Genomic DNA, 23,182 nt, shown 5'->3' with positions numbered 1-23,182 from the left:
TGATTTTATCTCTGTGTGGAAAACGCTCTGATCCCCTGAGAGATCAGATAAATCAAGCGCTTCTCATTCTGTGTCTTCACTGTAACACCACTGTAAAGGAAAATCAGAACGTGTTCCTCAGTAAAGGCTCAGAATAAATGAGTCAAATAAAAGATGAAAGCACACACACACACACACACACACACACACACGTTTGTCATGTCGTCCCGGTAAGTCTTGACAACGACCCCCCAGGGAGCTGGTGATGTATGACAGCTGCTGCCTGTTCATATTGATTAAATGACAAATGCCGAGATCATTTACCGATTTAGCGGCTGACGGGACTCAAACGTGTGCCTCTGGCCCGAGGGAGGGCCCCGGGGTGCCGGCCTGCATGGCTTACAGTTTATATTCACATGCACCCCTTCAACGTCAGCATCACCTCCATCCCACAGCGAGCTCCCAGGACAGGGAAATGGAGCATTAACATTACACTAAACTGTGTGTCTAATGTAATGGCAAATAAAAAATCTCAACATGATTTAAAAGTATGTTAGTAAGAAGGGACAAAACACACAGATTTCACACAGGTCATGAGATTTTTCTGGAAAGTCCATTCCAGACAAGGAAAGTCAGGGAATTTAATTGAGTCTTTGAACAAGTCATTTAATATCATGGAATTTTATCATGATATTATCAAAAAAAAAAAATAGTCACTAGTTATTCACCAAAACTAATATTTATTTTCCATTGTGTTTACTTCACATGCAGAACAAAACAGAGCAATAAACTCTACTCTAAACTCTAAACTCTCTTTAAATCTGAGTGTTTAAAATTTAAAACTGTTTTGCACTCATATCGGTCATGGATATTCAGTTTTTATTCATGTGAAGTCATGGAATTTTACATTTGATTTGACATACAAAATTAGGACCCCATATGCAATAGAAATATTATCGCTATTATTATTATTAGTAGTAGTAGTAGTAGTAGTTGTCGTAGTAGTAGTAGTGGTGGTACAATATTAAAAGTTAGAAATGGATAGAGGAACTTTTGATTTAAGTCTAGCCAGTCATAAATACTGTAGAGGAGCATTTAGGAGATGAATACAGGACAGAAGAGAACAGACCTGGATAGAATAGGACAGAATGTCATAGAACAGATCAAGAAAAGAAGAGACAGGACAGGACAGGACCAAAAATAACAGGAAGGAACAGGACTAAACGGGACAAAACAGAACAGGACAGAACGAGGCTGAACAGGACAAACTAACAGGACAGGATAGAATTGAACTAAACAGATCTAGACTGAACAGAAGAAGACACAATGAGACAACCAGGACAGAGTATAACATAACATAACAGAATATAACAGGAGAGAGAGAAATAGCACACAACAGGACAAACTGTTAGACGACAACACAGAATATATAAGGACAGAGAGTAACAGGACAGAACAGAAGAAGACTGGAGACCAAAAAGAGGACAGGATGAAACACAAAAGGGAACTAAATAGGACAAACTATAAAATCATGGGACAGCATATAACAGGACAGAAAAAGACTAAGCAGGACAAACTGTAACGGAGCAGGACACAGTATAACAGGACAGTAAAGAGCATTTCCACCACTGCTGTACACACCAAAGCTGTATAGTTATATCTAGAAAGCAGTGATTTTCAAAGTGAGGTCCTAGGCCGCTTCAGGGGTCTTTGAAGGGCTTCCAGGGAGTCTTCATCAAAACGAGGAACAGTTTAAATTGATTATAATTTAATTCACCAGACATTGTTATGATACATAAATGTATGAGTGATTATGGTATATTATATTTACATTTTACCACTTTGAACCTATTTACCACTGTTCAAGTACAACATCCACACTAATTAATACTTAACGGAAAACCAAAACATCTTTTCATATCAGGGTCCCTAGGGCAAAAAATTGGCACTTCAAATGGGGATCTACGGTTCAGTGAAAGTCAACTTGGAGCATAAAAAAGTTTGAAAGCACCTGTCTTAGAGTGTATAGGCTGGCCTCATACGAAGAGAAAACGATTGACTTACAGCCAAAATTTGCTTTGTTTTGCTGGCTTGTACTTTAAAGCGCATTCCAATAAAGACATTTAACGGCTGATAAGCTCTTGAGTCTTTTTTTTTTTTTTTTTCCCTCATGGCCATCTTTTAGTATCCGATCCATATAACAGTGGGGGTGAGTGAACAGCTCACTGTATGTATATCTATAGTGTGTGGCCTTGGGAATGAGCCAGGTGAAAGTGTCGAGCGCAGATTAAAGCGGAGATGAATCAATCACTTCAATCTTGGCTCGGCGAGTGACAGCTAGCCTGGGGAGACAAACATGGAGGCTATCGATTTCTGGTCGCCTTCCATCAAATCTCTCCAAATTGCTCCTCTATAGGCCAGTCACACACACCCATACACACACCGTACTCACACTGGCACATATGCACACAGTCATATAGGCTCTGACACACCATTCCTTTCTCTCTCCCTCTGTCACGCTCACACACACATGCGGTGGAGTTGACAGGACCCTTGCTGTGTGTGAGTCTCTGTTAGCAGAAATGTCCCTCTGGCCATGTTGTCTAATGGGCCTCAAGAACATTTAGCACCATGGAAGGCGGCCTGTATGGCACTTCAGTGCAGTTTGAGCTGTTCTCTTCCATAGCAATCAGCAGTCAAGCCATAAAATGCCATTTTGTTATGGCGGGAGAAAAAAAAATCTCACTGTAACAAAAAAAGTTCAGACTTGAAACTGTATATAAAATTATTAAATCACTGTACATTACTTACTAAACAATAAACATGTGAAAAAAAAATATTTTTTACATCATTCTCACCCACTGTTTTCCTATTTTATTCTTTATTCCACATGTACCTTTCATTTCTTTTACACTTTGTGCTTCTTTAGTCACCTTGCGCAATATTTATGATCTTTTTTCATTTGTATTTTTACAGGTATTACGGCTATAGTGGTATTGCAGTTTTTATTTTTTCCTGTTTTGTTGTGCAGTTCAATTATTTTAGTTCTTTTTAAGCATGCGAGAGGAACCGAGAAACTAAAAGTATTAGAAGAGATGTCTTGAATTATGAATTAAAGAACCTGTTAACACGAGTTGACATTTCAGTAAGCCCACATAGCAGTGAGAGTGAACTTTACAAGCGGTCTTTACAAAAGGAAAATGTGCAATAAAACAACAATAAACAAACAAACAAACAAAAAATTCAAATATGTCTGTGAATGATGAGTGATGGGAGGGGAAGTCTGTGTTGAGAGTGGTGTGCTTTGGCCTAATAATGCTAAATACCAGACTGTGAATAATCTCCCAGTAAACTGTCTACTCATGAAAAACACAGAGATGCAACAGCAGCAACTCTCTCTTTCTGCCTGGCTGCTCTCTCTCTCTCTCTCTCTCTCTCTCTCTCTCTCTCTCTCTCTCTCTCTCTCTCTCTTTCTCTCTCTCTCTCTCACTCACTCACTCACTCACACATGCACACACACTCTCCCTCTCTCTCGCTTGCTGTGTATGCCGATCTCTCTCGCTTTCCTCTTTCTGTCTGTCTGCTTCCCTTTTTCTTTTTCTTTCTCTCTCTCTCTCTCTCTCTTCTTTCTTTTCTGTCTCCCTCCTCCTCCTCCTCCTCCTCCTCTCTCCTCGTCTCGTCTCAGTAAGTAGGATAAGGCTTGGAGAGCTCTGTCGTCGTGGTAACTGCCAGAAGTATTCAGTTTGAAGTTTGAGGAGGTCAGTTTGCGGGTCACAGCGAACACCCCTCCACCGCCCCACCCCAACACACACACACACACACACGCACGCACACACACACACACACACACACACACACACACACACACACACACACACACAGGGCCTCAGAGAAAGAGAGTAGGGGTGTTGAGGGGACCCCCATATGGGCCCAGGTCCTCACACATGAGGGGATGTAGAGGGCTGGGGGGGGTAGGGGCACCAGGGCTGAAGCAAAGCAGCAAAAAAAAAAAAAAAAGAAGAAGAAGAAGAAGAAGAAGTTGTGGTACTCAAACTTTTTCTAAAGTATCCAATGATCTAGTTTTTAATTTCTTGAATTGAAATTAAGCCGAGCAATATCAGACTCTTCTTTAGATCATGTCTTTACAAGTGATACTCAGTTTCATCAAGGTTGACAGGTTGCCATGTTGAGCACCGTTGTTTTATTAGGATGCCCGTCGTAGCATTAGCTACCAGTTTAAGAATGTGTTTGTAGAGTGAGGGGAAAGTAAAAAACACAGGGAAAAAAAACATGCATACTTCATAACTGAAAGGGCCATTACTGACTGAAAAAAAGGAAAAATTGATTGAACATTTTACAACATTATAATAGTCATATAAATATTTCAACTCAATCAATTAATGTAATCCAAAGCAAGGTCTCTGTGTTGACTAAACATATTTCAGCAATGTGGAACCAATTTTTGTTAAGCAAATTCAACAGCCGTTTTCTTTGCAGCATTCCCTAGCATGAAGTAACAGCGCTGTCCACCGAGCGACTGTGCCATCCGAAATGGGCTGAGTCATGTTTTGTGAAGTCATACGACTCAGAGGCTGGTATTGTAGTGGTGGTCTATAGGACTACATTGCCTGCTTGGTGCAAAAAATGCTTCTCCAGCGGTCACCAAACTTTTGTTGTCAGTGAAACAGGAAGCCGAGAGGGAAGTATTGGAGCCTTGCTGATTTGAAAAGCCAAACTCTAACCGTGCACAGAAACAGCTCTTGCTGTGTGGACACTTTCTTGAAGACTTCAAGCGGTAGGGATGGGGCTTTAGTCCCTCAGTCCAAGTCAATGAGACCCACAACGAATAATCATGCACCACTTTTACACCAAGTCGGCAGGGTTTTCTGTGGGATTTCAGATAATTACGTTGGACTGTTGGAGGGTTTCAAATGTGGGACTGAAATTCCAGTTAACCTGTTTACACTGAGCTCAAGTCCTGGATGGCAGTGGGATTTTAGATCAGTAGCTGTGGTTACATGGACAATATTTCTTAAATCCCATTAAAGTAATTCTGATTCCAGCTTAAGTGTTTACATGGCACTAAATAGTTATCTGATAAGACTTGTGTTCATATGCCCCAACATATTTAATCAGAATAGACATTTTTTAGACGTGTGGAAAAGTCGTTCCACCTGTTGGTAAGCGTTTAATCTGCCGGAAATAAAAATATTATATAGGCTAAGTCATGTTGGCCAATGGATGCTCTTGTGTCAGGTCATCCATAAGACTGCAAAAATGAAACCTGGCTGGGTGCTTTTGACTTTTAGCCCTGTAACAGGCAGCCTTCAAACTTTGCCCGCTGTTTTTGATTTGGTTGATGGTTTGGTGGATTCCGGCCTCATTCATCTTTTCAAACACTTGTTTGAACAACTCATGGCCTTGAGCCTTTCAACCACGGAGGTGTTCAACAGTCCTTTAAAGATTTTATCTTTACCACAAAAAAGTTGTGTTTCTGTGCCTCCCGAAAACTCATCACATCACCTAATGTTCCCTTCACATGGGACAAACGTGCAGAAACAATATATTTATTCCAACCAGATAGAATATTTTCCTGTTGAAAGGATTATCAAAGTTTTACACCATCCCTTTCTACCTGATTGAAAATTTCTTCTCATCAGGCCAGTCTCGTCTGGTTGAGGTGGTTTCCTGAGGCATTTTTATTCTGGTTACACTATTATTCTGATTATTAGTGGAGTTTGGGTCCATATAAACGCAGCTAGTGTAATAGAGGTCCTGTACTGCCACCACACTGCCACCACCAGAGCAGCCTTCTCTCTCCCAGATGTTGTAGAGCACAACAGAGCAGGTGTGGTGTAAACTCATGCCTTTCAAAGGGCCGCTTGCCAAGCCCTTCCTTTGTGCGAGAAGAGGGCAAAATGAGACGATTTCAAACAATTCCGTTGGTTGGAGCAAAAGTGCAGCTGCGGTGCCGCAAGTATGCAATAAAAAGTGGGACCAGTTACAGCATTAGGATCATAAATGAGGTTTCTATTCTTCTGGCCTCGCAGGCATTCTCTGTATTATTTGTGTACCAAGGCCTGCAAGGCTCTATCGGTGCCGTTTCACGTATTTGCTAGGCAACAGGAGAGGGAAAGTGAGGCTATCTGAGGAGTTTACAGGGACAGGCTGTCTCAGCGCTGCCACACTGAGGATGCTGGGAAAGTTCCTGACTTAAAAGCGTGTGGAAAATACTTAGTATAAACTCTCTTCTTCTCTTTGTGTCCTTGTACTCTAATTTCTGTCAACTTCCTCTCTCATTTTCTCTCTCTCTCTCTCTCTCTCTCCCTCTCTCTCTCTCTCTCTCTCTCTCTCTCTCTCTCTCTCTCTCTCTCTCTCTCCCTCTATCCTGGGTGGTTTCTGATGTAAATGTTTTCAGTCAGTTGGCGGCTGAGTCTCAGCAGGTGGTCCACCAAATCCACCGTAACCCCCGGCAACCCCTGTCCAGCCAATCCAAACGCTGCCCTGCCCGCCACTCAGCTTAGTTAGCCCTGACAGGACCCTCTGTGTGTACATGTGTGTGTCTGTTTGTGTGCCTGTGTGTGTGTGTGTGTGTGTGTGTGTGTGTAAGATACAGAGAAAGAGAAACTGTGTGTGTGTTTGTGTGTGTGTGTGTGTGAGAGAGAGAGAGAGACAGAGAGAGGGGTTCTGAAGCAGCACTCTGGAGATGGGGCGTGTTCTTGAAGTGATCATTAAAAGTTTATTAAAAAGTTTTCAGCAGTCGGGAGCCTGCGTACGAATGAGTGTGCGTGTGTATGCATGTCTGTGCATGTGTGTGTGCATGTGTGTGTCTGAGGAGCTCTTTGCTTCCTTCCCTCAGAAAAGTTAATCAGTTTGCTCTTGGGTCTTTTTACCATATGCTGGCCTTCTCAATCACTCACTTCACCCCGCCCTCCCTCCCTCCTCCCATCATCCATCCATCCTCTGGTGCCCGGGCTCAGGAAATAACCAGAATTGCAGAATCTTAATCATCACAATCACCAGCATGGGTACATTAACATCCACAGATCCTGTTAAAGTGTCTTTGAGCAAGAAATGAACCTTCTCACTCCTGGGACATAACTCTGAATAAGAGCGGAGGAAACACTCACAAAACAGCGTCAGTAATGTATGCTGCATTTGTGTTATTTGTATATTATGGATAACTGGCCAAAAAATGATGTAATATCACATTAGAATATTTCCAGCAGCTGTGGTTGAGATTGATAGTAAAAACAATGTTCAGTGATCCATAAAATCAACAGTAAACATCAAATGTTGGTGTCAGTCAATCAGAATCAAAGAACAAGAGCCTTCCTCTAGCTTTATGTTTTCATCAGTCCTGTAGGGAGAAACGTATCATAGACAAAAAGATAAACCAGAATGCTGTGCAGCAAGTTCAGGCCTGTTCTCTGGGAGTTTTTCAAAGGCATTCTGGGAAATGTAGGAGCTCACTAGTATACAATACACGCTGAGTAAAGGTGGTATACCAAAAAAGTATTAGTACACACATTAATCACCAAATAAACCCTGAGATAATGTAAGAGCATCAGAGGATGTAATTTGCTCTTTAATGTCTATGTAAACAGTGAAATAAAACAATACTAAACATTGTAATCTGTCTGTGATGACTTCACAAAGACAAGGCCAGACAGAAAAAGACAGAAAGGGGGAGATGCACAGGGAGAAAGTGAAAGAAGAGACATTTTAAACAGATACTGGTGTGATGCTAAGTGACTGTGAAGAGGCTTACCCAATCTTTACACAAATTGTGAGAGTGAGTGAGAGTAGTGATAAACACAAATCATATGCCACATTACACACCATCCAAATAGTTTAAAATATGTTTTATTTCTGATAGCCAACCACACAAAAAGATAGGCTTCAATCTCCAAAATAGTTTCCTGTGCTTTTAGTCTGCCCTTACAATGCTAAATCACTGTTAACAAATGTAAGCAACCAAGTTAAATCAGATATGCTGTCTCTTTATTAGGGTTATATATTTCTAAAACATCAAAGCACTATGATCATATTTGTCCTTTCTAAATATACTAGAGGTGGTGTTTGTTTTATTTTGTATTTTTTCATCCTTTAAAACAAAACAACAACTTTTAATTATCATACTGCTCTTACAGAGCCTCAGAATGGACACGACGCAAAAATGCAGTTTCTTTAGAACTGCAGAGGAGACTTTACTGCTTAAGTTATTCAAGTCTGTTTTTGATTCTGTAGAGTCTGGTTTGATAAATCAGATCCTTGTTTACTTGAACTCATTCAGCTAAACTTCACTTGGCCTCAGAGATAATATTCAGCAATCTGTTGACAGGCATAAATACCTGGATGTGTTTTGTGAGGAATGTTTTGTAGACTAAAAAGTTTGAACACATATTGGTACACCATCAACAAAAGAAAACACCTGTAGTTTTCCAAAGCTTCTACCTGCATTATTTAGTGAAAATGGGACCTCAGTATCTTTCTCCTATCAGTGGAAAGCAGTTTAAAAAGTTGCTTCAGTAGGATTTTTTATTTTACCTGCCATATTAAAGGGTGGAAATTATAAGTTGACTTTGAACTTGGCTACTTCCAGCACATCACCTTCTGTCAGATGCTTGCTGGACAGAGTCATTATGTCATTTCCCCTCTGTGGTAAGACAAATATGGTGACCCAGCCATGCAGCAAGGTGTTGGGTCCTTACAAAGAAGTTTATACATCACATCCATCTCTCTTTGCTGTATTTCTTTTATTTTTCTTTTCAGTCTCTCCATGTCGCCTTCCTTCTCTTTCTTTTTGCTCGCCCCTTGTCCAGTGTGAGTGATAAAGTAATGATGATGGCCAGTTTCTGATGACAACTCTGTGAGTGTGCGTGTGAGTGTGTGTGTGTGTGTGTGTGTGTGTGTGTGTGTGTGTCTGTGTGCATGCAAGAGAGGGAGAGAGAAAGAGAGGCAGTGGATGGTTGGTGTAAATGTCTGAGCTATCGTCAGTGATTAGCTGTGATTGGCTTTGAGTGGCTGTGAGTGCTGGGTCCATCCCAACCACTTTCCTGGGTCCTCAGTGTAGAGTGTGTGAGTGTGTGTGTGTGTGTGTGTTTCTGTGTGTGTGCACGGGTGTGTGTACATGTTTGAGTGCTGATACATGTGTGCGTGCATTTCTGGGTCCCTGTGATTTCATGTGCGTATTTGAGTGTGTGTGTGTGTGTGTGTGTGTGTGTGTGTCAGCGTCTGTATGACCATATGAAATCCCCAATACAAAACCCATCTAAGGCTGCAGGTTCACTCCCCTGTGTTGGCATGCATCCTCCCTACTGAGGCGTCCTTGAGCAAGGCACTGACTCCATGCAGGCCCAGGGCCATTGTCCTGTATCAGACCCTAACCTCTGACCTCTGACCTCTGACCTCGCTAAATCCTCTACAGGAATATATGACGTATCACATCACTGACTGACTGTTTTCAAAACTATTGTTTACATAGCAGTCCACCTATCCATGATTAATATCCACCGCCTGATACAACTTCCTCCAACATCACCGCTTCAACTGTCCGACACCTTTGCCACACATAGAGACAGTAACTATGGAAACGATCAGTTCATTATATAATATAAACCGGAGCCACTGCTAGCTTCTTTACAGAGGCTGTTGCTGCTTACAGGTGATGCATGCAGCATTCTAACATCAATAAAAAAAATTATTACCACTTCAAGGAAGGAAGTGTCATCGGTCTGATTGCCCCAAACTCCACCCACCACCCACCTTGCTACCCAAACATACCACAGACAAAACTGCTGGGAAGAGAAAGGCCTCCAGCTAATATTTAACCAGAGTCTGTAGAGACACAATCAGACAGCTGAGCTTATAGGCAAATAGACTCTCCAGGTGACAACAATCAGCTTGGTGGCTGACGTGCGGAGCAACACTGCAGCTCTGCAGAGGCGGCGATACGCCTGACATGCAGGTATAACTCATCTACAGGTATTATTAATGGTAGGACTAATACATGGAATATCATGCAGTTTGTCAGCCTCAGTTAAGAAAAAAAAAAAAAACAGTAATGAGCAAATTCATCACATACACATTTGATGAAAACAGTGGTAATAAAAATATTATATTATGTAATATTTATTTACCATTGTGTTCATGTTATGTTCTCTATCCCCTTAGAAGAATACAGGACAATGAACTTTAATATGACCTGAAATTTTGGTCAACATAAAAAGTGTGTCACAATATATATATATAAAGATTAGGGAAATTCAACATTTGAGTCATGGAAAATCATGGAAAATTCAGTGAATTTTACAGTGGACATAGAGTCGGGCTCCTCTTACCCATTACATGGCAAATATCTAAATATAATCATATCTGTAAGACAGACTCATTTTCAATGGCAACTCATTTTCAATGGCTAATCAATAGATGCTATTTATTTAGATTCATGATTTAAATGCAAACATGATCTGATAGGTAACAAGTCTTAGGAGATATCAAATCTCATTTGCCACTAAACTAAAGTAAAACTTAATGATGTTGCATTGGTTCATATGATAAGGTGTCATTGTGCTGTAAAACAAACTTAATAAATTAGAGTAAAACAAGTTAACCTCTGTGGTGTGTGTGTGTGTGTGTGTGTGTGTGAGAGAGAGAGAGTCCGTGTGCATGTCCATACATGTGGACATGGATGTTTGCATGTGTGAGAGGACAGAAAGAGAGAGAGGGGGGGGTTATTATTATTTTCTTTTTTGGCCAAGTTGGCATTACTCACGGTGTGTGTGTGTGTGTATGTGTGTGTGTCCATGTGTGTGTGTGTGTGTGTGTGTGTTGGTGTTTTGTATAGAAAGTGCTGCGTGCAGTGGAATGGGGGATTTGGTGCCATCAGCACAGTGATGTCAGCACACAGAGACAAACAAAGCCAGAGTCCAAACCCTCTCCCAACTACCCACAATCCCCCTGTTCACTGTGGGGGGCCATGCCTGGGGGCTGGCTACAGTGGACGCTGGAAGCAAACACACACACACACACACACACAAACACACACACACACACACACACATGCACAGGTACACACATATAGACACAGGTGAACACGCATGCACTTGCATTCATAAGCAGTGTGTACACACTGGCAACACGCAAACACTGAGCGGCATGCACACAAACACACATATGTATAATTATGCACACACACAAACCAACAGATAGTGTCGAGTTTTTTTTTTTTTTTTTAGCACTTTTTTAGATTGTTAATGTTTGTCAGTATATCTCTCATCTTTTTATTTTGCATTTACAATATTATTTTTGATACTTTTTTTTTTTTTTTAACTTTTTAACTTTTTTAAATTTTTTTCCAGTGGCAATTTGAGTTGACCAAGTGTTGATTAAGTACCAAAAACTAAAAAAAAAAAATTGTATTAAAACATTTAATTATAGGAGATTTGCTCTAGTAGCTTAATAGTTTGCTTGTTTCTTGTTTTGTTTTGTTTTTTGTTGTTGTTGTTTTTTTAATAGAAATGTGGTGATCAAATTAAAACAACAAAAAAAGCAGCATAAGTCTTTGAAAAGCTTTTGTACTGATTTCATAAAACCTTTACTGTTGTTTGACTGTTGTTTCACTAATTTTAGCTTCACCAAATAAAGGGGATCAAATGGGGGTAAATGCAAAGTAATAAAATCATTAATATGGTGAGTGAATTGGTGAAAGTCATTTTAACTGAGACAGCTGTTGGGTGGACTCCGCGCTGCCTGGCCCGTTCCTGTAACGCTCCAACAGGAGTGGCTGAGCAGTCAAATCAGCAACACACCTCTGTTTGCTTTGGCCTGGCCCTCTGCCACGCTGCAGCAGCCTCAGCCGAATGCCTTGCAAATGGGGACTGACATTACTGTTATTGTATTCGTGGTGGGAGTTAATATGAATATCCTGCGATTGTATTCCGGTCCACTTGGATATGATACCATGTTTGGTTAGGATAACATAAACCGTTTGATGGACGCATTTACACACAGTTACAGGATGATAAGCTAGATGTGCATTTTTTTCATTAAAGTGTTTTTTATTGTCATCATTTGGTGTAGAAAACATGAAAGTGTGAGAATCTGGCATCGTTTCTATGCAGATAGAGGCCTGTCAGCTGATTCTTCCTGAGTCAAACCAGCGGTTTAACTGGGAATTAAAAGCCGCTTTTACACATGAGAGTTGCAGCGATCCAATCAGAACACAAACTCAGTCATTATTCCTCCTGCCCCCGTTTGATTGGCTGTTAAACTGCCCCATTATTCTCCACTGACCTCAGCAACATATAGGCCTAGTAGTAACTGAGGGTGTAAATCACAAGTCTCATCATGATACAATATTATTTCAATGCTTTGAACAATGATATGATTTGGGCCGATATCACAAAGTCTGCCACAATACGATCTTGAGTCGATTCAATTCAGGGGCCTACGATCGATAGAGCCGACGTCATTATGCCCATTTAACATGATAAGTTTTAGGTTTTTGTTCATTCTGTTTATACGACTTGAATTTAAGAAGGCAGTGTGCTTGGACAGAAATGGCGATACAGATGTGCAATGGAAGTTTCAAAATTAAGGAGAAATCAATATTTTCACTTAGTATTGATTATATTGGATCACTGATCCCAATCAACGGATAGTTGCACCCCTAACAGTAACTGTTAGCTTGTTAGCACGGCACGCCGAGGATTATTTTACCAGTCTGACGTTTTGTCAGAAGAGGCGAGGGTAGCAGAGCAGTGTGATACGGAGTCAGTCGTGGTCTTTCTCACTTCATCTCTACTGCTACAAGCCTCCAAAGTGACAGTTTTGAGTGAGTGAGCTCTGCAGCGATGTCTGCTCTGAATAATTCATTCCAGCACTAGTAGGACCTGTAGATATTTAAGTTCCAACAAACGAGATGTTTTCTTTTTCTTTTATATGTCTTTTTGATTTCTTTTTATTTATCCTGCTGCTCAGCATGGCATAACATGAGAAAAACTGATGTCAGCATTTTAATAGTACCATTTTTTTTTTATTATTTTATTTTGCAGGACCTCCAAGCACATCTCAAACACTGCTCTTACAGAAACAAGAAATTTGTGTGGTCAACACTTTATATTTTCTTTTGCTTTTGCTTTTGCTTTTGCTTTTTTTTTTTTTTTACTGGACAGATGAGACACAATAATATCATCACCCTACAAGAGGACCTAAAGCCCACGCAGCCCTGCAGGAGTATATTACTGTAGAAAAAGTCGCCCCTGCAACTCAGTTTTATTACAGTTATTGGCTTTTAGGAACTCCCAGATCTTGGTGAATGAGCAACACAGCGCTCAAGAATAACACTGAAGAAGAAACTCCCAATTCTAGCCGGGTTTACCATCACTGTAAGAGTTTTCATCTGGCCTGAAAAATAGGACCGTGTGAGTCACAAACCTGTCCAAGCCTGAACAGCACATGCATGCGAAAATTTCTCTCAATAATCACTTGCATGATGTGACTGGGTTTTTTTTTTTTCTTCTTTTGTTTGTTTTGTTTTTCAATTGTTCTTTTAAAACTTTAAAGTCACACGTTGTATTTATTGAAATTATTGTCGCCTCATCAACATCATCAATATGTTGCTAGAATATTTAACATTACAACATTTTAATATGATGGAATACACCTGATAGTTTAATGTGTTTTAAAAAGAAGAAGAAGTAGAGGCAGCAAAGAGGAAAAAAAACGAAAAAAAAAAAAGAAAAAAGCTGTAGCCTGAGATGACCTCGACCTGTCAGGACCCATCGGGTTCGGGCTATGGTTCAAAACTCTACACACTTGAGTGCTTTATAATGAGTGTTGTACTAATTTATACTGATATGTTATAATAAAAATCAGATGTCGGCTTGCGCTGCAGGTGAGAATTTGATTTTCCTAAACACCTTCAGGGATGTCAGTCTGTAAAACTTGAATTAAAACCTGCTTCACTCTGTATTGGGGAGCTGGTGGCCCACCTAAAAAAAACATTTCATTAGTCTGGCATTCAGTGGAGAGAGTTATAATAGTTTCATGTCACAAACTGGTGCCAAGTCACATCTGAAAGGCCCGTTAGGCTTCCCATTTTAACGCCGCCATCTCCCTGTCAAACAAAATGACTTTTATTATACAGAATTAGCCACTGTTCCTCCGCTGCTCTCCACTCTTCAAATGCCCCTGTGTCCCAAACAGTAAGAGTTAGTCTGGGGCTGGTAGTGTGTGTGTGTGTGTGTGTGTGTGTGTGTGTGTGTGTGTAAGAGTGTGTTTGAGTGTGTTTGTTTGGGGTGTTTGGGGTGTTTACTGGCCTCAAACAGGTCCTCATTGTGCTGGAGGAGGAAGAGCAAGGTCGTGCTGCACCCCATTCAGTGAAGTCTGGAGTGAGGGGAGTCACTGTGTGTGTTTGTACTTATGTATGTGTGTGTGTGTCCGTATGTGCACACAATCATACATGGACCTCAGGAAGGATTGAATACATATGTTGTCTCTGGATGTGTGTATGTGTGTGTGTGTGTGCATATGTATGTGTGTGTTTGGGCTTTTTCTTTTCTTTTTTGGGCTTTATCTGTTTTTTCCACCCTCATCCTTCCTCCAAATACTCTCCATTGGTGTGTGTGTGTGTGTGTGTGTGTGTGTGTGTGTTGGAGGGGGGCAACAATAGCTTCCTTTGACCCGTATAATGAGGGAGTTCATATTCAGATGGCTGCTAGTAGATTTGCTGCTAGATTAGTTTTAGCCAAAGCCTTGCCATCGATAAAACTCACAACACGGAGCGGCCCGGGCCTGTTTTTCTGTTTCTGAGCCTCAGGAGACTCGCTGTTTACTTCCTGGAACTAAACTGTGTTGCCAAGCATTGACAGACAAAACTTGCTTACTAGCGAGACCTGTATCAGTTGCCTGGTAACATTGGCTTTCCTGAACTTTCTATCAGGAAGCAGTGGGAGCTGTCGAGGCCCGGCAGAGACACAAATGGTGGAGGTTTTATATCAAGGGGTTTAACTGAGGTTTGACTGTTAGTGTTTTATAAATACATCTCCTATAAACTAGTTATACATTAAACATTGCTGTGGTAATCTTCAAGTTCCATGTTCATCTTTATTTTGTCTTCATCTTTGGCGCTAAGATGTCATCGCCGTGGTGATGCATGAAGAGATCATCTGTAAATCAAACAGTGTGGGGGGGACTGTGGCGTCATGTTTAGATTTTCTGTGGATAGAGTTTTAGTTTATTTTCTATGGCTATCGCTGCTCCCCTTCTTCTTTTCTGTTTATTCTAAACAAACTGGAAATGTAAAACACGTCACATCCTGAGCCGCAGAAGATTTTCTCAGGAAAAAGGCTGCCAGAGTGTTAACAACAGAAAATGTAAAGGCTTTAATTAACTGGATTTATCTTGAATAACTGTAGTGTTATATCAGTCAGTGAGTGAGTATTAAAACTGACATTTATTTGTATAGAAATGCTGTAAACTGTTATTTTCAATTGCTTGTTTTGTTTTGTTTTGTTTTTTTTCCAGTGACGTAACAGGAGGATGAAGTGAAGCATGGAGAGACCAAGACAATGGATGTACAGGACGGCAAAAGGGAACTGGTAGGTTTAGGGAACACTGAAACACACACACACACTCATGCACACACACACACGCACACACTTATACAGCGAGTCCCATAGAAACACAGAGTGATGCCCTGGAGGGTGCCAGTCATGCCCAGCTTCCGCTGCGCTCCAAATTGAGCGTGGCGCAGAGTGTATGAAGTCAGCCGTCTGGAAGAGAGCCAAGCATTGTTCCTCAAAGCAGCTGGATGGTAATTACTAGAGAGAGGGAGAGAGAGAGAGAGAGAGAGAGAGACTCTATCACTCCACCGCTGTTGCTCCTGCTTCTTTTCTTGGCTCCTGTGTGAGTACAGGAGCTGTGCAGAGCTGAGCATCCTAAATATAATGTACAGGAAACACAGCTCACTCTACAACACACAAACCCAGTGATGTGGTGGGAAATAAGACAGTTCAAACAACAACCTCCAGTCAACCACTTATATAAAAATTATGTCTGTAAATCAAAAAATCACTTCCATTTTCAGAAAAAGATTGATCTGGGCTATTTATTCATTGATTTATTGTCTAAAAACAGAGACCCTGTTCTATGACTTGCATGTGAAAGTCAGCTTGGTCCTGAACATCAAAAAGTTTGTGATAATTGATATAGGCCTGTTTTGTTTTTTTGTTTTTTTTACTGAAGTCACTTGAAAGATTGAGTCAGGGTTGTGTTTGTTTTTTTGTTTTTTTAACATGGCAGCTTGTTGTTTTCTTGAGGTTTTTCATAATCATATCATAATTTATATTTTAAAGTAAAAAAAATACCTTTTAGACCCAAACAGCAGCAGATATATGAAACAAAACTAGATTTACTACCCAAGCACCACAGATTTATACATTTCTGGAGGAAACACTGTTAATAGCATTGTCCCTCTGAAATCTGGATACAAATTATACTTACAGGCCTTTTTTTTATCATGGAGGTTCTTATTTGTCTTGCAAGAGCTGGCAACACTGCTCGAGGCGTGTTCCCATGATGTGTGTCCTGAGTTCACCTCATAAAGATTTTCATCAGGAGTGTAAACTGAGCTGTCAGTGTGTTTCTGCCACCTTACATCCATATGGACACCTACATGGCTTCTGCAGATCTGCTGAGATCTCTGATTACAAAAAGAGAGACTGAAAGCAAGACGGAAGATTAAATGAGAGAGAGAGAGAGAGAGAGAGAGAGAGAGAGAGAGAGGAGGTGGGGAGAGATTTGCGACCGTCCCGGCCTGAGGAATGTGTCAACTCGCTGTCAACTATGTGCTGCTTTGTCCAAAGACCACAGTGCACTGGAAACACGTAAAGTTGCCTTTTTCACACCTTCGACTCCTCCCTCCCTCTCTCTCTCCTTCCTCCCCCTCCCTCCCTCCTGTGCATGCCCGTTCTCACACACACACACACACACACACACACACACACAGTGGCAGCAGCAGCTAGTGCAGCTGTGACCAGAACAATAGCATTCCTCAGGTTTTAAACGCCTGGCACTTAGATTCCTAACAGTCAAATTCCTGGCGGGGAGAAGCTGGGGGTTGCTATAAGACGCCGAGAGCTGTAAGCTGCCTTGTTAGGAGACGTACAGCTGTAAAGCCCTGTGTGATTTCTGTTTTTACGAGAATGAGGACGGTTCATGGGGATGGTAGAGTGTTACTGCGTTCCGCCTCACGTTCCCTCACTGTCCTACAAAAGGATGTCGTTTTTAGCACGTCTCCCGGTGCAGTTTAGGTCGGCAGGCGTCTCGCCGCTGTGTCGGGGTGTCAGGATCATGTGTCGATGGAGGCACCTGTTAAGTAAACCTGGCTTTCTACTGCCACGCCCCTGGCACACGTCACGGTGATGTGTGTATCATGCCAGACTACACAGATGTGTTGAAAAAGACACTTTAGTTTCTGAGTGTAAAATCAGGTGTTAACAAAGGTTGCAAACAAAGATACATTAGATCTTCATAAAGAAAATTCTCAATACCGGCCCTTTTCACAAAAAACTGGTGGCACAGACTGGGAACAGACACATGAAAACATACATTTGTCAAATTGAGACCCATCAGGATTTGGGCCATTACCAATTTTGTGCCCTGGCATAAAGGGCAACTTCAACATTTCTACAAGGCTTATATCAAAAGACTATCAGTATTGGTTGATATCAGCTTTAAAAAGCAATATCGTATTGGTCTGAAGTATTTTCACTGTCATTATTTGGCTAATTTGAATGTTGTGACCTTCGTTTTAGGAGTTTGACTTTAATAAAACTGTAAAATTAGCAGCAGAAAGTTTACAAAGCCAGACCCGTCTGCAAAGCTTAACCCATTTGCACCTTCATTTCCATTATGATTCTTACAAAAATGCACATTGATATCAGTATCAGCTGTTAAAGGGTGGCAAGATGTTGATTATTGGTATCAGCATTAAAAGCATCATTCCATTCCTGATTTCCACTGATCGATTGTGTACCACATCTTCTAAATGTTTCCTAAAATAATCCACAGTGCCTCCCTTGTTCTCATTCATGCTGATTTCAACATTTCAAGAAGTGCTGCCAGAGGAGATCTCTTCAAAATGAATGCCTCCTCAACCACAGAAATTGTCTCCAACACAGTTTCATTTGAAGTCCTGTGGACACTTGACTTGTTTAATGTTACTGGAAATGAAAAGCCTAAACGATAGTTCACTGCCTTCACTGGTGGCTTTTAGCCCACACTGCTCTGAGCCACTGAAATATCAGCCCATCTGAAATAACCCCAAAAATAATGATTCTCTCATTAACCACGCCTGTTTCACAATTTAAATATAAATGAATCTAATTTAGAAAACCTCGGCCACGATGAAGGAGACTCATTTAGAGCCAATCTAAAATTAATGAGGGCATCTGGAGAGAGAGAGGGAGTGGAGAGGGGCCCAGCATGGCTTAACAGATACCAGAGTTAACAAGCTACTGTACTTTAAACACTGGAAAATCCCCATTAATTTTAAAGTTAACACACTACTGTACTCTGAATGGTGGAAAAGTGCTTTTATGTTAGTTCAAACACATTGCAGCGACATTTTCAGACTAACTCTTGGCCTCTTGCTGTCACAACCTCCTTTATGTTGTCATACGCTGGTAGTTATCTCTGCATGGTCACACAGAATTATAATTTTATGGACATTTTTATTACTGTGGCACGTTTACATGTGCATGCATGTGTGCACACTTTTTTGGGTTCAGATTTGCAACACTGATTCTCCCATACCATCCCGGTTAAAATCAGTTTACTGAATAGGGTTACTCTACTTCCTGTACCAGTACACCTTCCAAACAATTTAAAAAAAAAAAAAAAAAAAACATGGAGATAGTGGAGTTTTCCCTTTCTGTCTAGGACTTGAAGACTTGAAGAGTCACCTGAACCATGAAGCCATGCATGAACTTCTTCATCCTCTTTCTCCCTCTTGGTTTCTCATTCAAATCTATATATTTCCAGATATCACTACGTTAGTCTCCCACCTAATTGTTGGCCCTGCAGGCTTGTTTATATGTGCACCGAGGGCTATGATTTTGCTTTCTCAACACAAAGCTCTTTCACTGCCGTGCCACTCGCACGTCCTTTCCCCCAGCGATCGTTTGAGCGGCTCCAGCGGATGCCAGCTAGCTCCCACAGCGACTGTTTGGTTTTGCAGGTTTAATTCCCGATGGGTTTGGGTCCAGACTGATTAGGCTGAGCCCTGGAGGCCAGCGGGCTTGTCAGGTGTCTCCACACATTAACGTCGTTCTGCTCACACCCCGAGCCGACAGCGCAGCCAGGCAGAGGGGGGAAAGGGAAAAGCTGTTCTGGCCTGGTGGGAGGTACGACAAGACGAGCAGGACTTAAACTCAACACTTGATTGTGTTTTCCATGAGGTTTTATATAGAGTCTTATCTTGGCATTATTACGACAGAGGGACTGGCCCGTTGTTTGTGGAGATCCTCTAAAATAATTATAGAACTCAGAATGGGTGACAGGATGACTCTTGGAGGGTGGAAAAATTTGTGATAATATCGTGTCTCTTGTCACAAATGTAGAAACAGCAAGACTCGCAGCCCGTTTTGAATCCTGACCCAAACTTTAAAGTCCAAAGACCCAAACTTTAAAGTGACAAGGAAACAACATTCACCATATTTGTGATTGAAGATGTTTGGTAGGAAAAAACTAATCAAAAGTGTTCGAAAATTGAAATTCTGATTCTTCAACATAATTCGGTTTCAGTCACTGGGACACTAGCTGTTTTAAGAAAAGGAAAAGTGTTTTTGTTACAAGTCGATGTTGCCATTCGGTCACTTTGAAAGTTGTGAAGTTTTAGGTTTGCAATGATGAAAGGGGCAGAAGGGAGATTGTTGAAAAATCTGTCTTAATTTTTGTACATATACTAGTACGAAGTTACCAGTCAAAATACACCAGGAAGTAAAAATAATGGGATTTTCATTAAAAAACGTGAAGAGGATAAGGAAAAAAACATATGTAAACACTTTTCAAAGTCAACTTGACATTTTATTTGATTTGAGCTTTCCAGATTCTCATCCTTTCTTATTGTCTTCCAGCATCCTAGTAAACCTGTGGGCATTATGCATCACTTATTTGTTTTTTTTTGCAGTTTTTGAGGAGCACATGCTGTTAAATAGGAGCATGTTGTAACACTGAGAACTATAGAAGCAATACTTGAGGCCCACAGTCTGTATCTCAGTTTTATGACATTTTGTACCACCCAACTTTACTCCAACAGCCGCACAACACTTCAAGTTTCTGATCTTGTCCGACATTTAAAAGCAGCGTATGGCCGGATGCCACCGCAACATTTTCTTTAGCCTTTCGCCCTAAAATCAGCTGAGTGACGGTGCATTTGAGAGCGATGACACAGCCGACTTTTCCCTGCTGGCTTCAGATAAACCTGCATTGTGTCTCTGCACAAACAGCTTCCTGGGTGCAGACGTGCAGCTTGTTAGCGGGGGCGGGCGGCTAGAAAAACTCTTCCTGCTTCTGACCTCCCACCCCCAACGCCTCCACAGCATGGTGCAGCTATAGGAGGGGTGGAGGTGCTGGGGAATGACGTTAGGCTTCTGTGCATGTGTGTGTGTGTGTGTGTGTGTGTGTGTGAGAGAGAGAGAGGGAGAGGTGATGTTAGGTTTCAGAGTGGGGGGACAATGTGGTCTGAAGACGTGGAGGAGCAGAGTAGAGGGGGGGTGGTGGAGGGACGGAGGGTAGATGAGGAGACCTGCTGAGAGGGCAGCCTATATACACCGCTCCTCCTCCTCCTCCTCCTCCTCCTCCTTCCTGCTATACCTCTCCCTCCATCCCTCGCCTCTTCTCACCCTCCTCCTCCTCTGTCTCCAGCAGTGGGGGTAAAGTACATTACATGCTTGCTAATCAAAACTCCATTATTACAAGTACGGAGGGAGTAGCAAGAGTCTAGCCGGTGTTCTCCTCCTTCTCATTCCTCTTTCCCCTCATCTTTCTCCTGCTCCTTCATCACCATCAAAATACCCGAAAAGATGAATGAATGTGGTTACATGTAATGTGTTTATTACAGTAAGACTACATCTAATGTTAGTAATAGTGCTAGTATCACATGACTACTAGGCTCATTTTTTCACTTTAAAAGCAGTTCAACAGATGTGATCTCCAATTAAACTCATCTATGTGGTGACTATTTTTAATGTATGACACTTATGATAACATTCTGTATAGAAAACAGCGACAATATTCACAAAAAATGGTAACAAGAAATGAACTGCATGTTTAGTGATACTTATGAAGTAGGACTTATGTAAATGACGCCAGCGGTAACTGGCAGAAAAAAAACAAACAAATGGAACGGGCCGGAGAAATTTCCATTTTCGACTTAAATTTTGTGTCGCAAAGGTATTAGTAGTTAAACAAAACGTATAGTTGTATAGCAGCTGAGTTTTAGCCCAGAGAATTTGAGTCAAAGGTGAACAGTGGTACTGTTGTCTAATCTTCAGCTCCAAGTCACTGTAAGCTACACTAACAGAGGCTGACATGGAGTAGTGGGCTGCTGTGAATGAGCTGCAAAAGCCCCTTCAGAGCCCTGCGGTCTGATCACCATGCAGGGATCAGAGGACGAGGTCCACACAATACAGCGACACACACACTGGATCTACTGTACACAATAAGTGGACTTGCATATTGAAAGGGATACACATGCAAATACAAAAGACAATGTCACAGGAGTAATTAGCCATGCATCGAGCAAAAAGACAGGGTGTGAACTTCTCAGGGCATGAGTGCACTCCTCCTCAGACTGCGTATGGTGTAATGTTACTCACTGTATGCTGTATGCCTGTACATCACACACACGCTGCAAAGAGAGGCAATCATATGAAAGCACCACGTCTAAACTACGTTACTATTTCTAAGAAAAAGAACTTCAGATAGCCAATATGTTAAATAACAATAACTATACTAAATACTAAATAAAAACTACATTTCCATATTGTTATTATACTTAATGTACCAAACATGCATGAGAGAGTAATGCTACAGCAAAATGTGATCCAAGACTGTATTACAAAACTAAAATACACACTGTTGTTTTTTATTAATGACAGCGGGCAGTCGTCTTTGTGTGCTTTCCTCCTTATTGAGACAACACAGCGCTGCTCTTTTCTCCTTGTTTCTCCTCTTCTGTTGCTAATTGAAATTAGCGAACACCTGTATGAGTATAGATTGTTCTGGGGATTATAGCCAGGGAAACCGTGAATCACCTCTAATTATCCTCCTTCCCCCTCTTTTCCTCTCTCTCTCTCTCTCTCTCTCTCTCTCTCACACACACACACACTCACACGCGCACACACACAGTTCCTACTTCACCTTGCTTGCACCAAATTGAAGAATCTGTCTTGCATCGACTGTGATTTTGTGACGTTATCAGCTTTCACATCTTCCAGTATTTCCCGTGTAATTCTCGATAAAATCACATTTTGTCAAGAATACATTGCTGTTTTTTTAATCTTTTTAGTTCAGAAATTTTTATAGAGGTTGTTGTTGCATTTTATTGATTTTTTTTTTCTTGTCCTCTAACATCTGTTTTTAACTGTAAAGCACGTTGCATTGCATTTGAGTGTATCACATAAATGAAGTTTGGTTTAGTTTGGTTTGGTAGCTGTTGAGAGACTCACTCATTTTCACCACCAACACTTTACCAGCTGGTTTGCGGAGTCGAACCAACAACCCTGAGCAACATTACAATTCTTTTGCTGTAAGTGACTGTAGACTGATGAACAAGACAGCAAAAAAGAGAAGAAGCTGAAAGAGAAAGAGAAATTTACCTTCTGAACTAGACTTGAGTGTTTAACAAGCTCTCTCTCTCTCTCTCTCTCTCTCTCTCTCTCTCTCTCTCCCTCTCGCTCGCTCGCTCGCTCTCGCTCTGTAACTACACCTTGATGCCATACAGCCTCTATATTATTCTGTTACATGAATGTAGGTCAGTAAGTTAATTGGACACCAAGCCAGGAGCTCTGACAGGAAAGGAGGAGTCGGCGTGGATAAACAGTGTGACAACAGAGGGTGATAAGAGAACGGGGGAGAGAGTGACACGGAGAGAGAGAGATGTTCTTGGTCCCACACTGAAATCTGAGCAGGG

At 41.3% G+C, this 23,182-nt stretch overlaps 1 long non-coding RNA gene across 1 annotated transcript in view; it reads left to right on the top strand.

Annotated features, from left to right (window-relative positions):
- The window catches only part of LOC115358097 (uncharacterized), a 90,996-nt gene that overhangs the window by 59,372 nt on the left and 8,442 nt on the right, over window positions 1-23,182 (top strand). Inside the window, exon 3 of the long non-coding RNA XR_003928153.1 lies at window positions 15,511-15,584. This is a non-coding gene — a long non-coding RNA (uncharacterized LOC115358097). The remainder of the gene's footprint in view (window positions 1-15,510; window positions 15,585-23,182) is intronic.

Source organism: Myripristis murdjan, chromosome 4, assembly GCF_902150065.1.
Source record: "Myripristis murdjan chromosome 4, fMyrMur1.1, whole genome shotgun sequence".
NCBI lineage: Eukaryota > Metazoa > Chordata > Actinopteri > Holocentriformes > Holocentridae > Myripristis > Myripristis murdjan.
The sequence above is the reverse complement of the archived record's forward strand: the minus strand, read 5'-3'. Positions and strand labels throughout refer to the sequence as shown.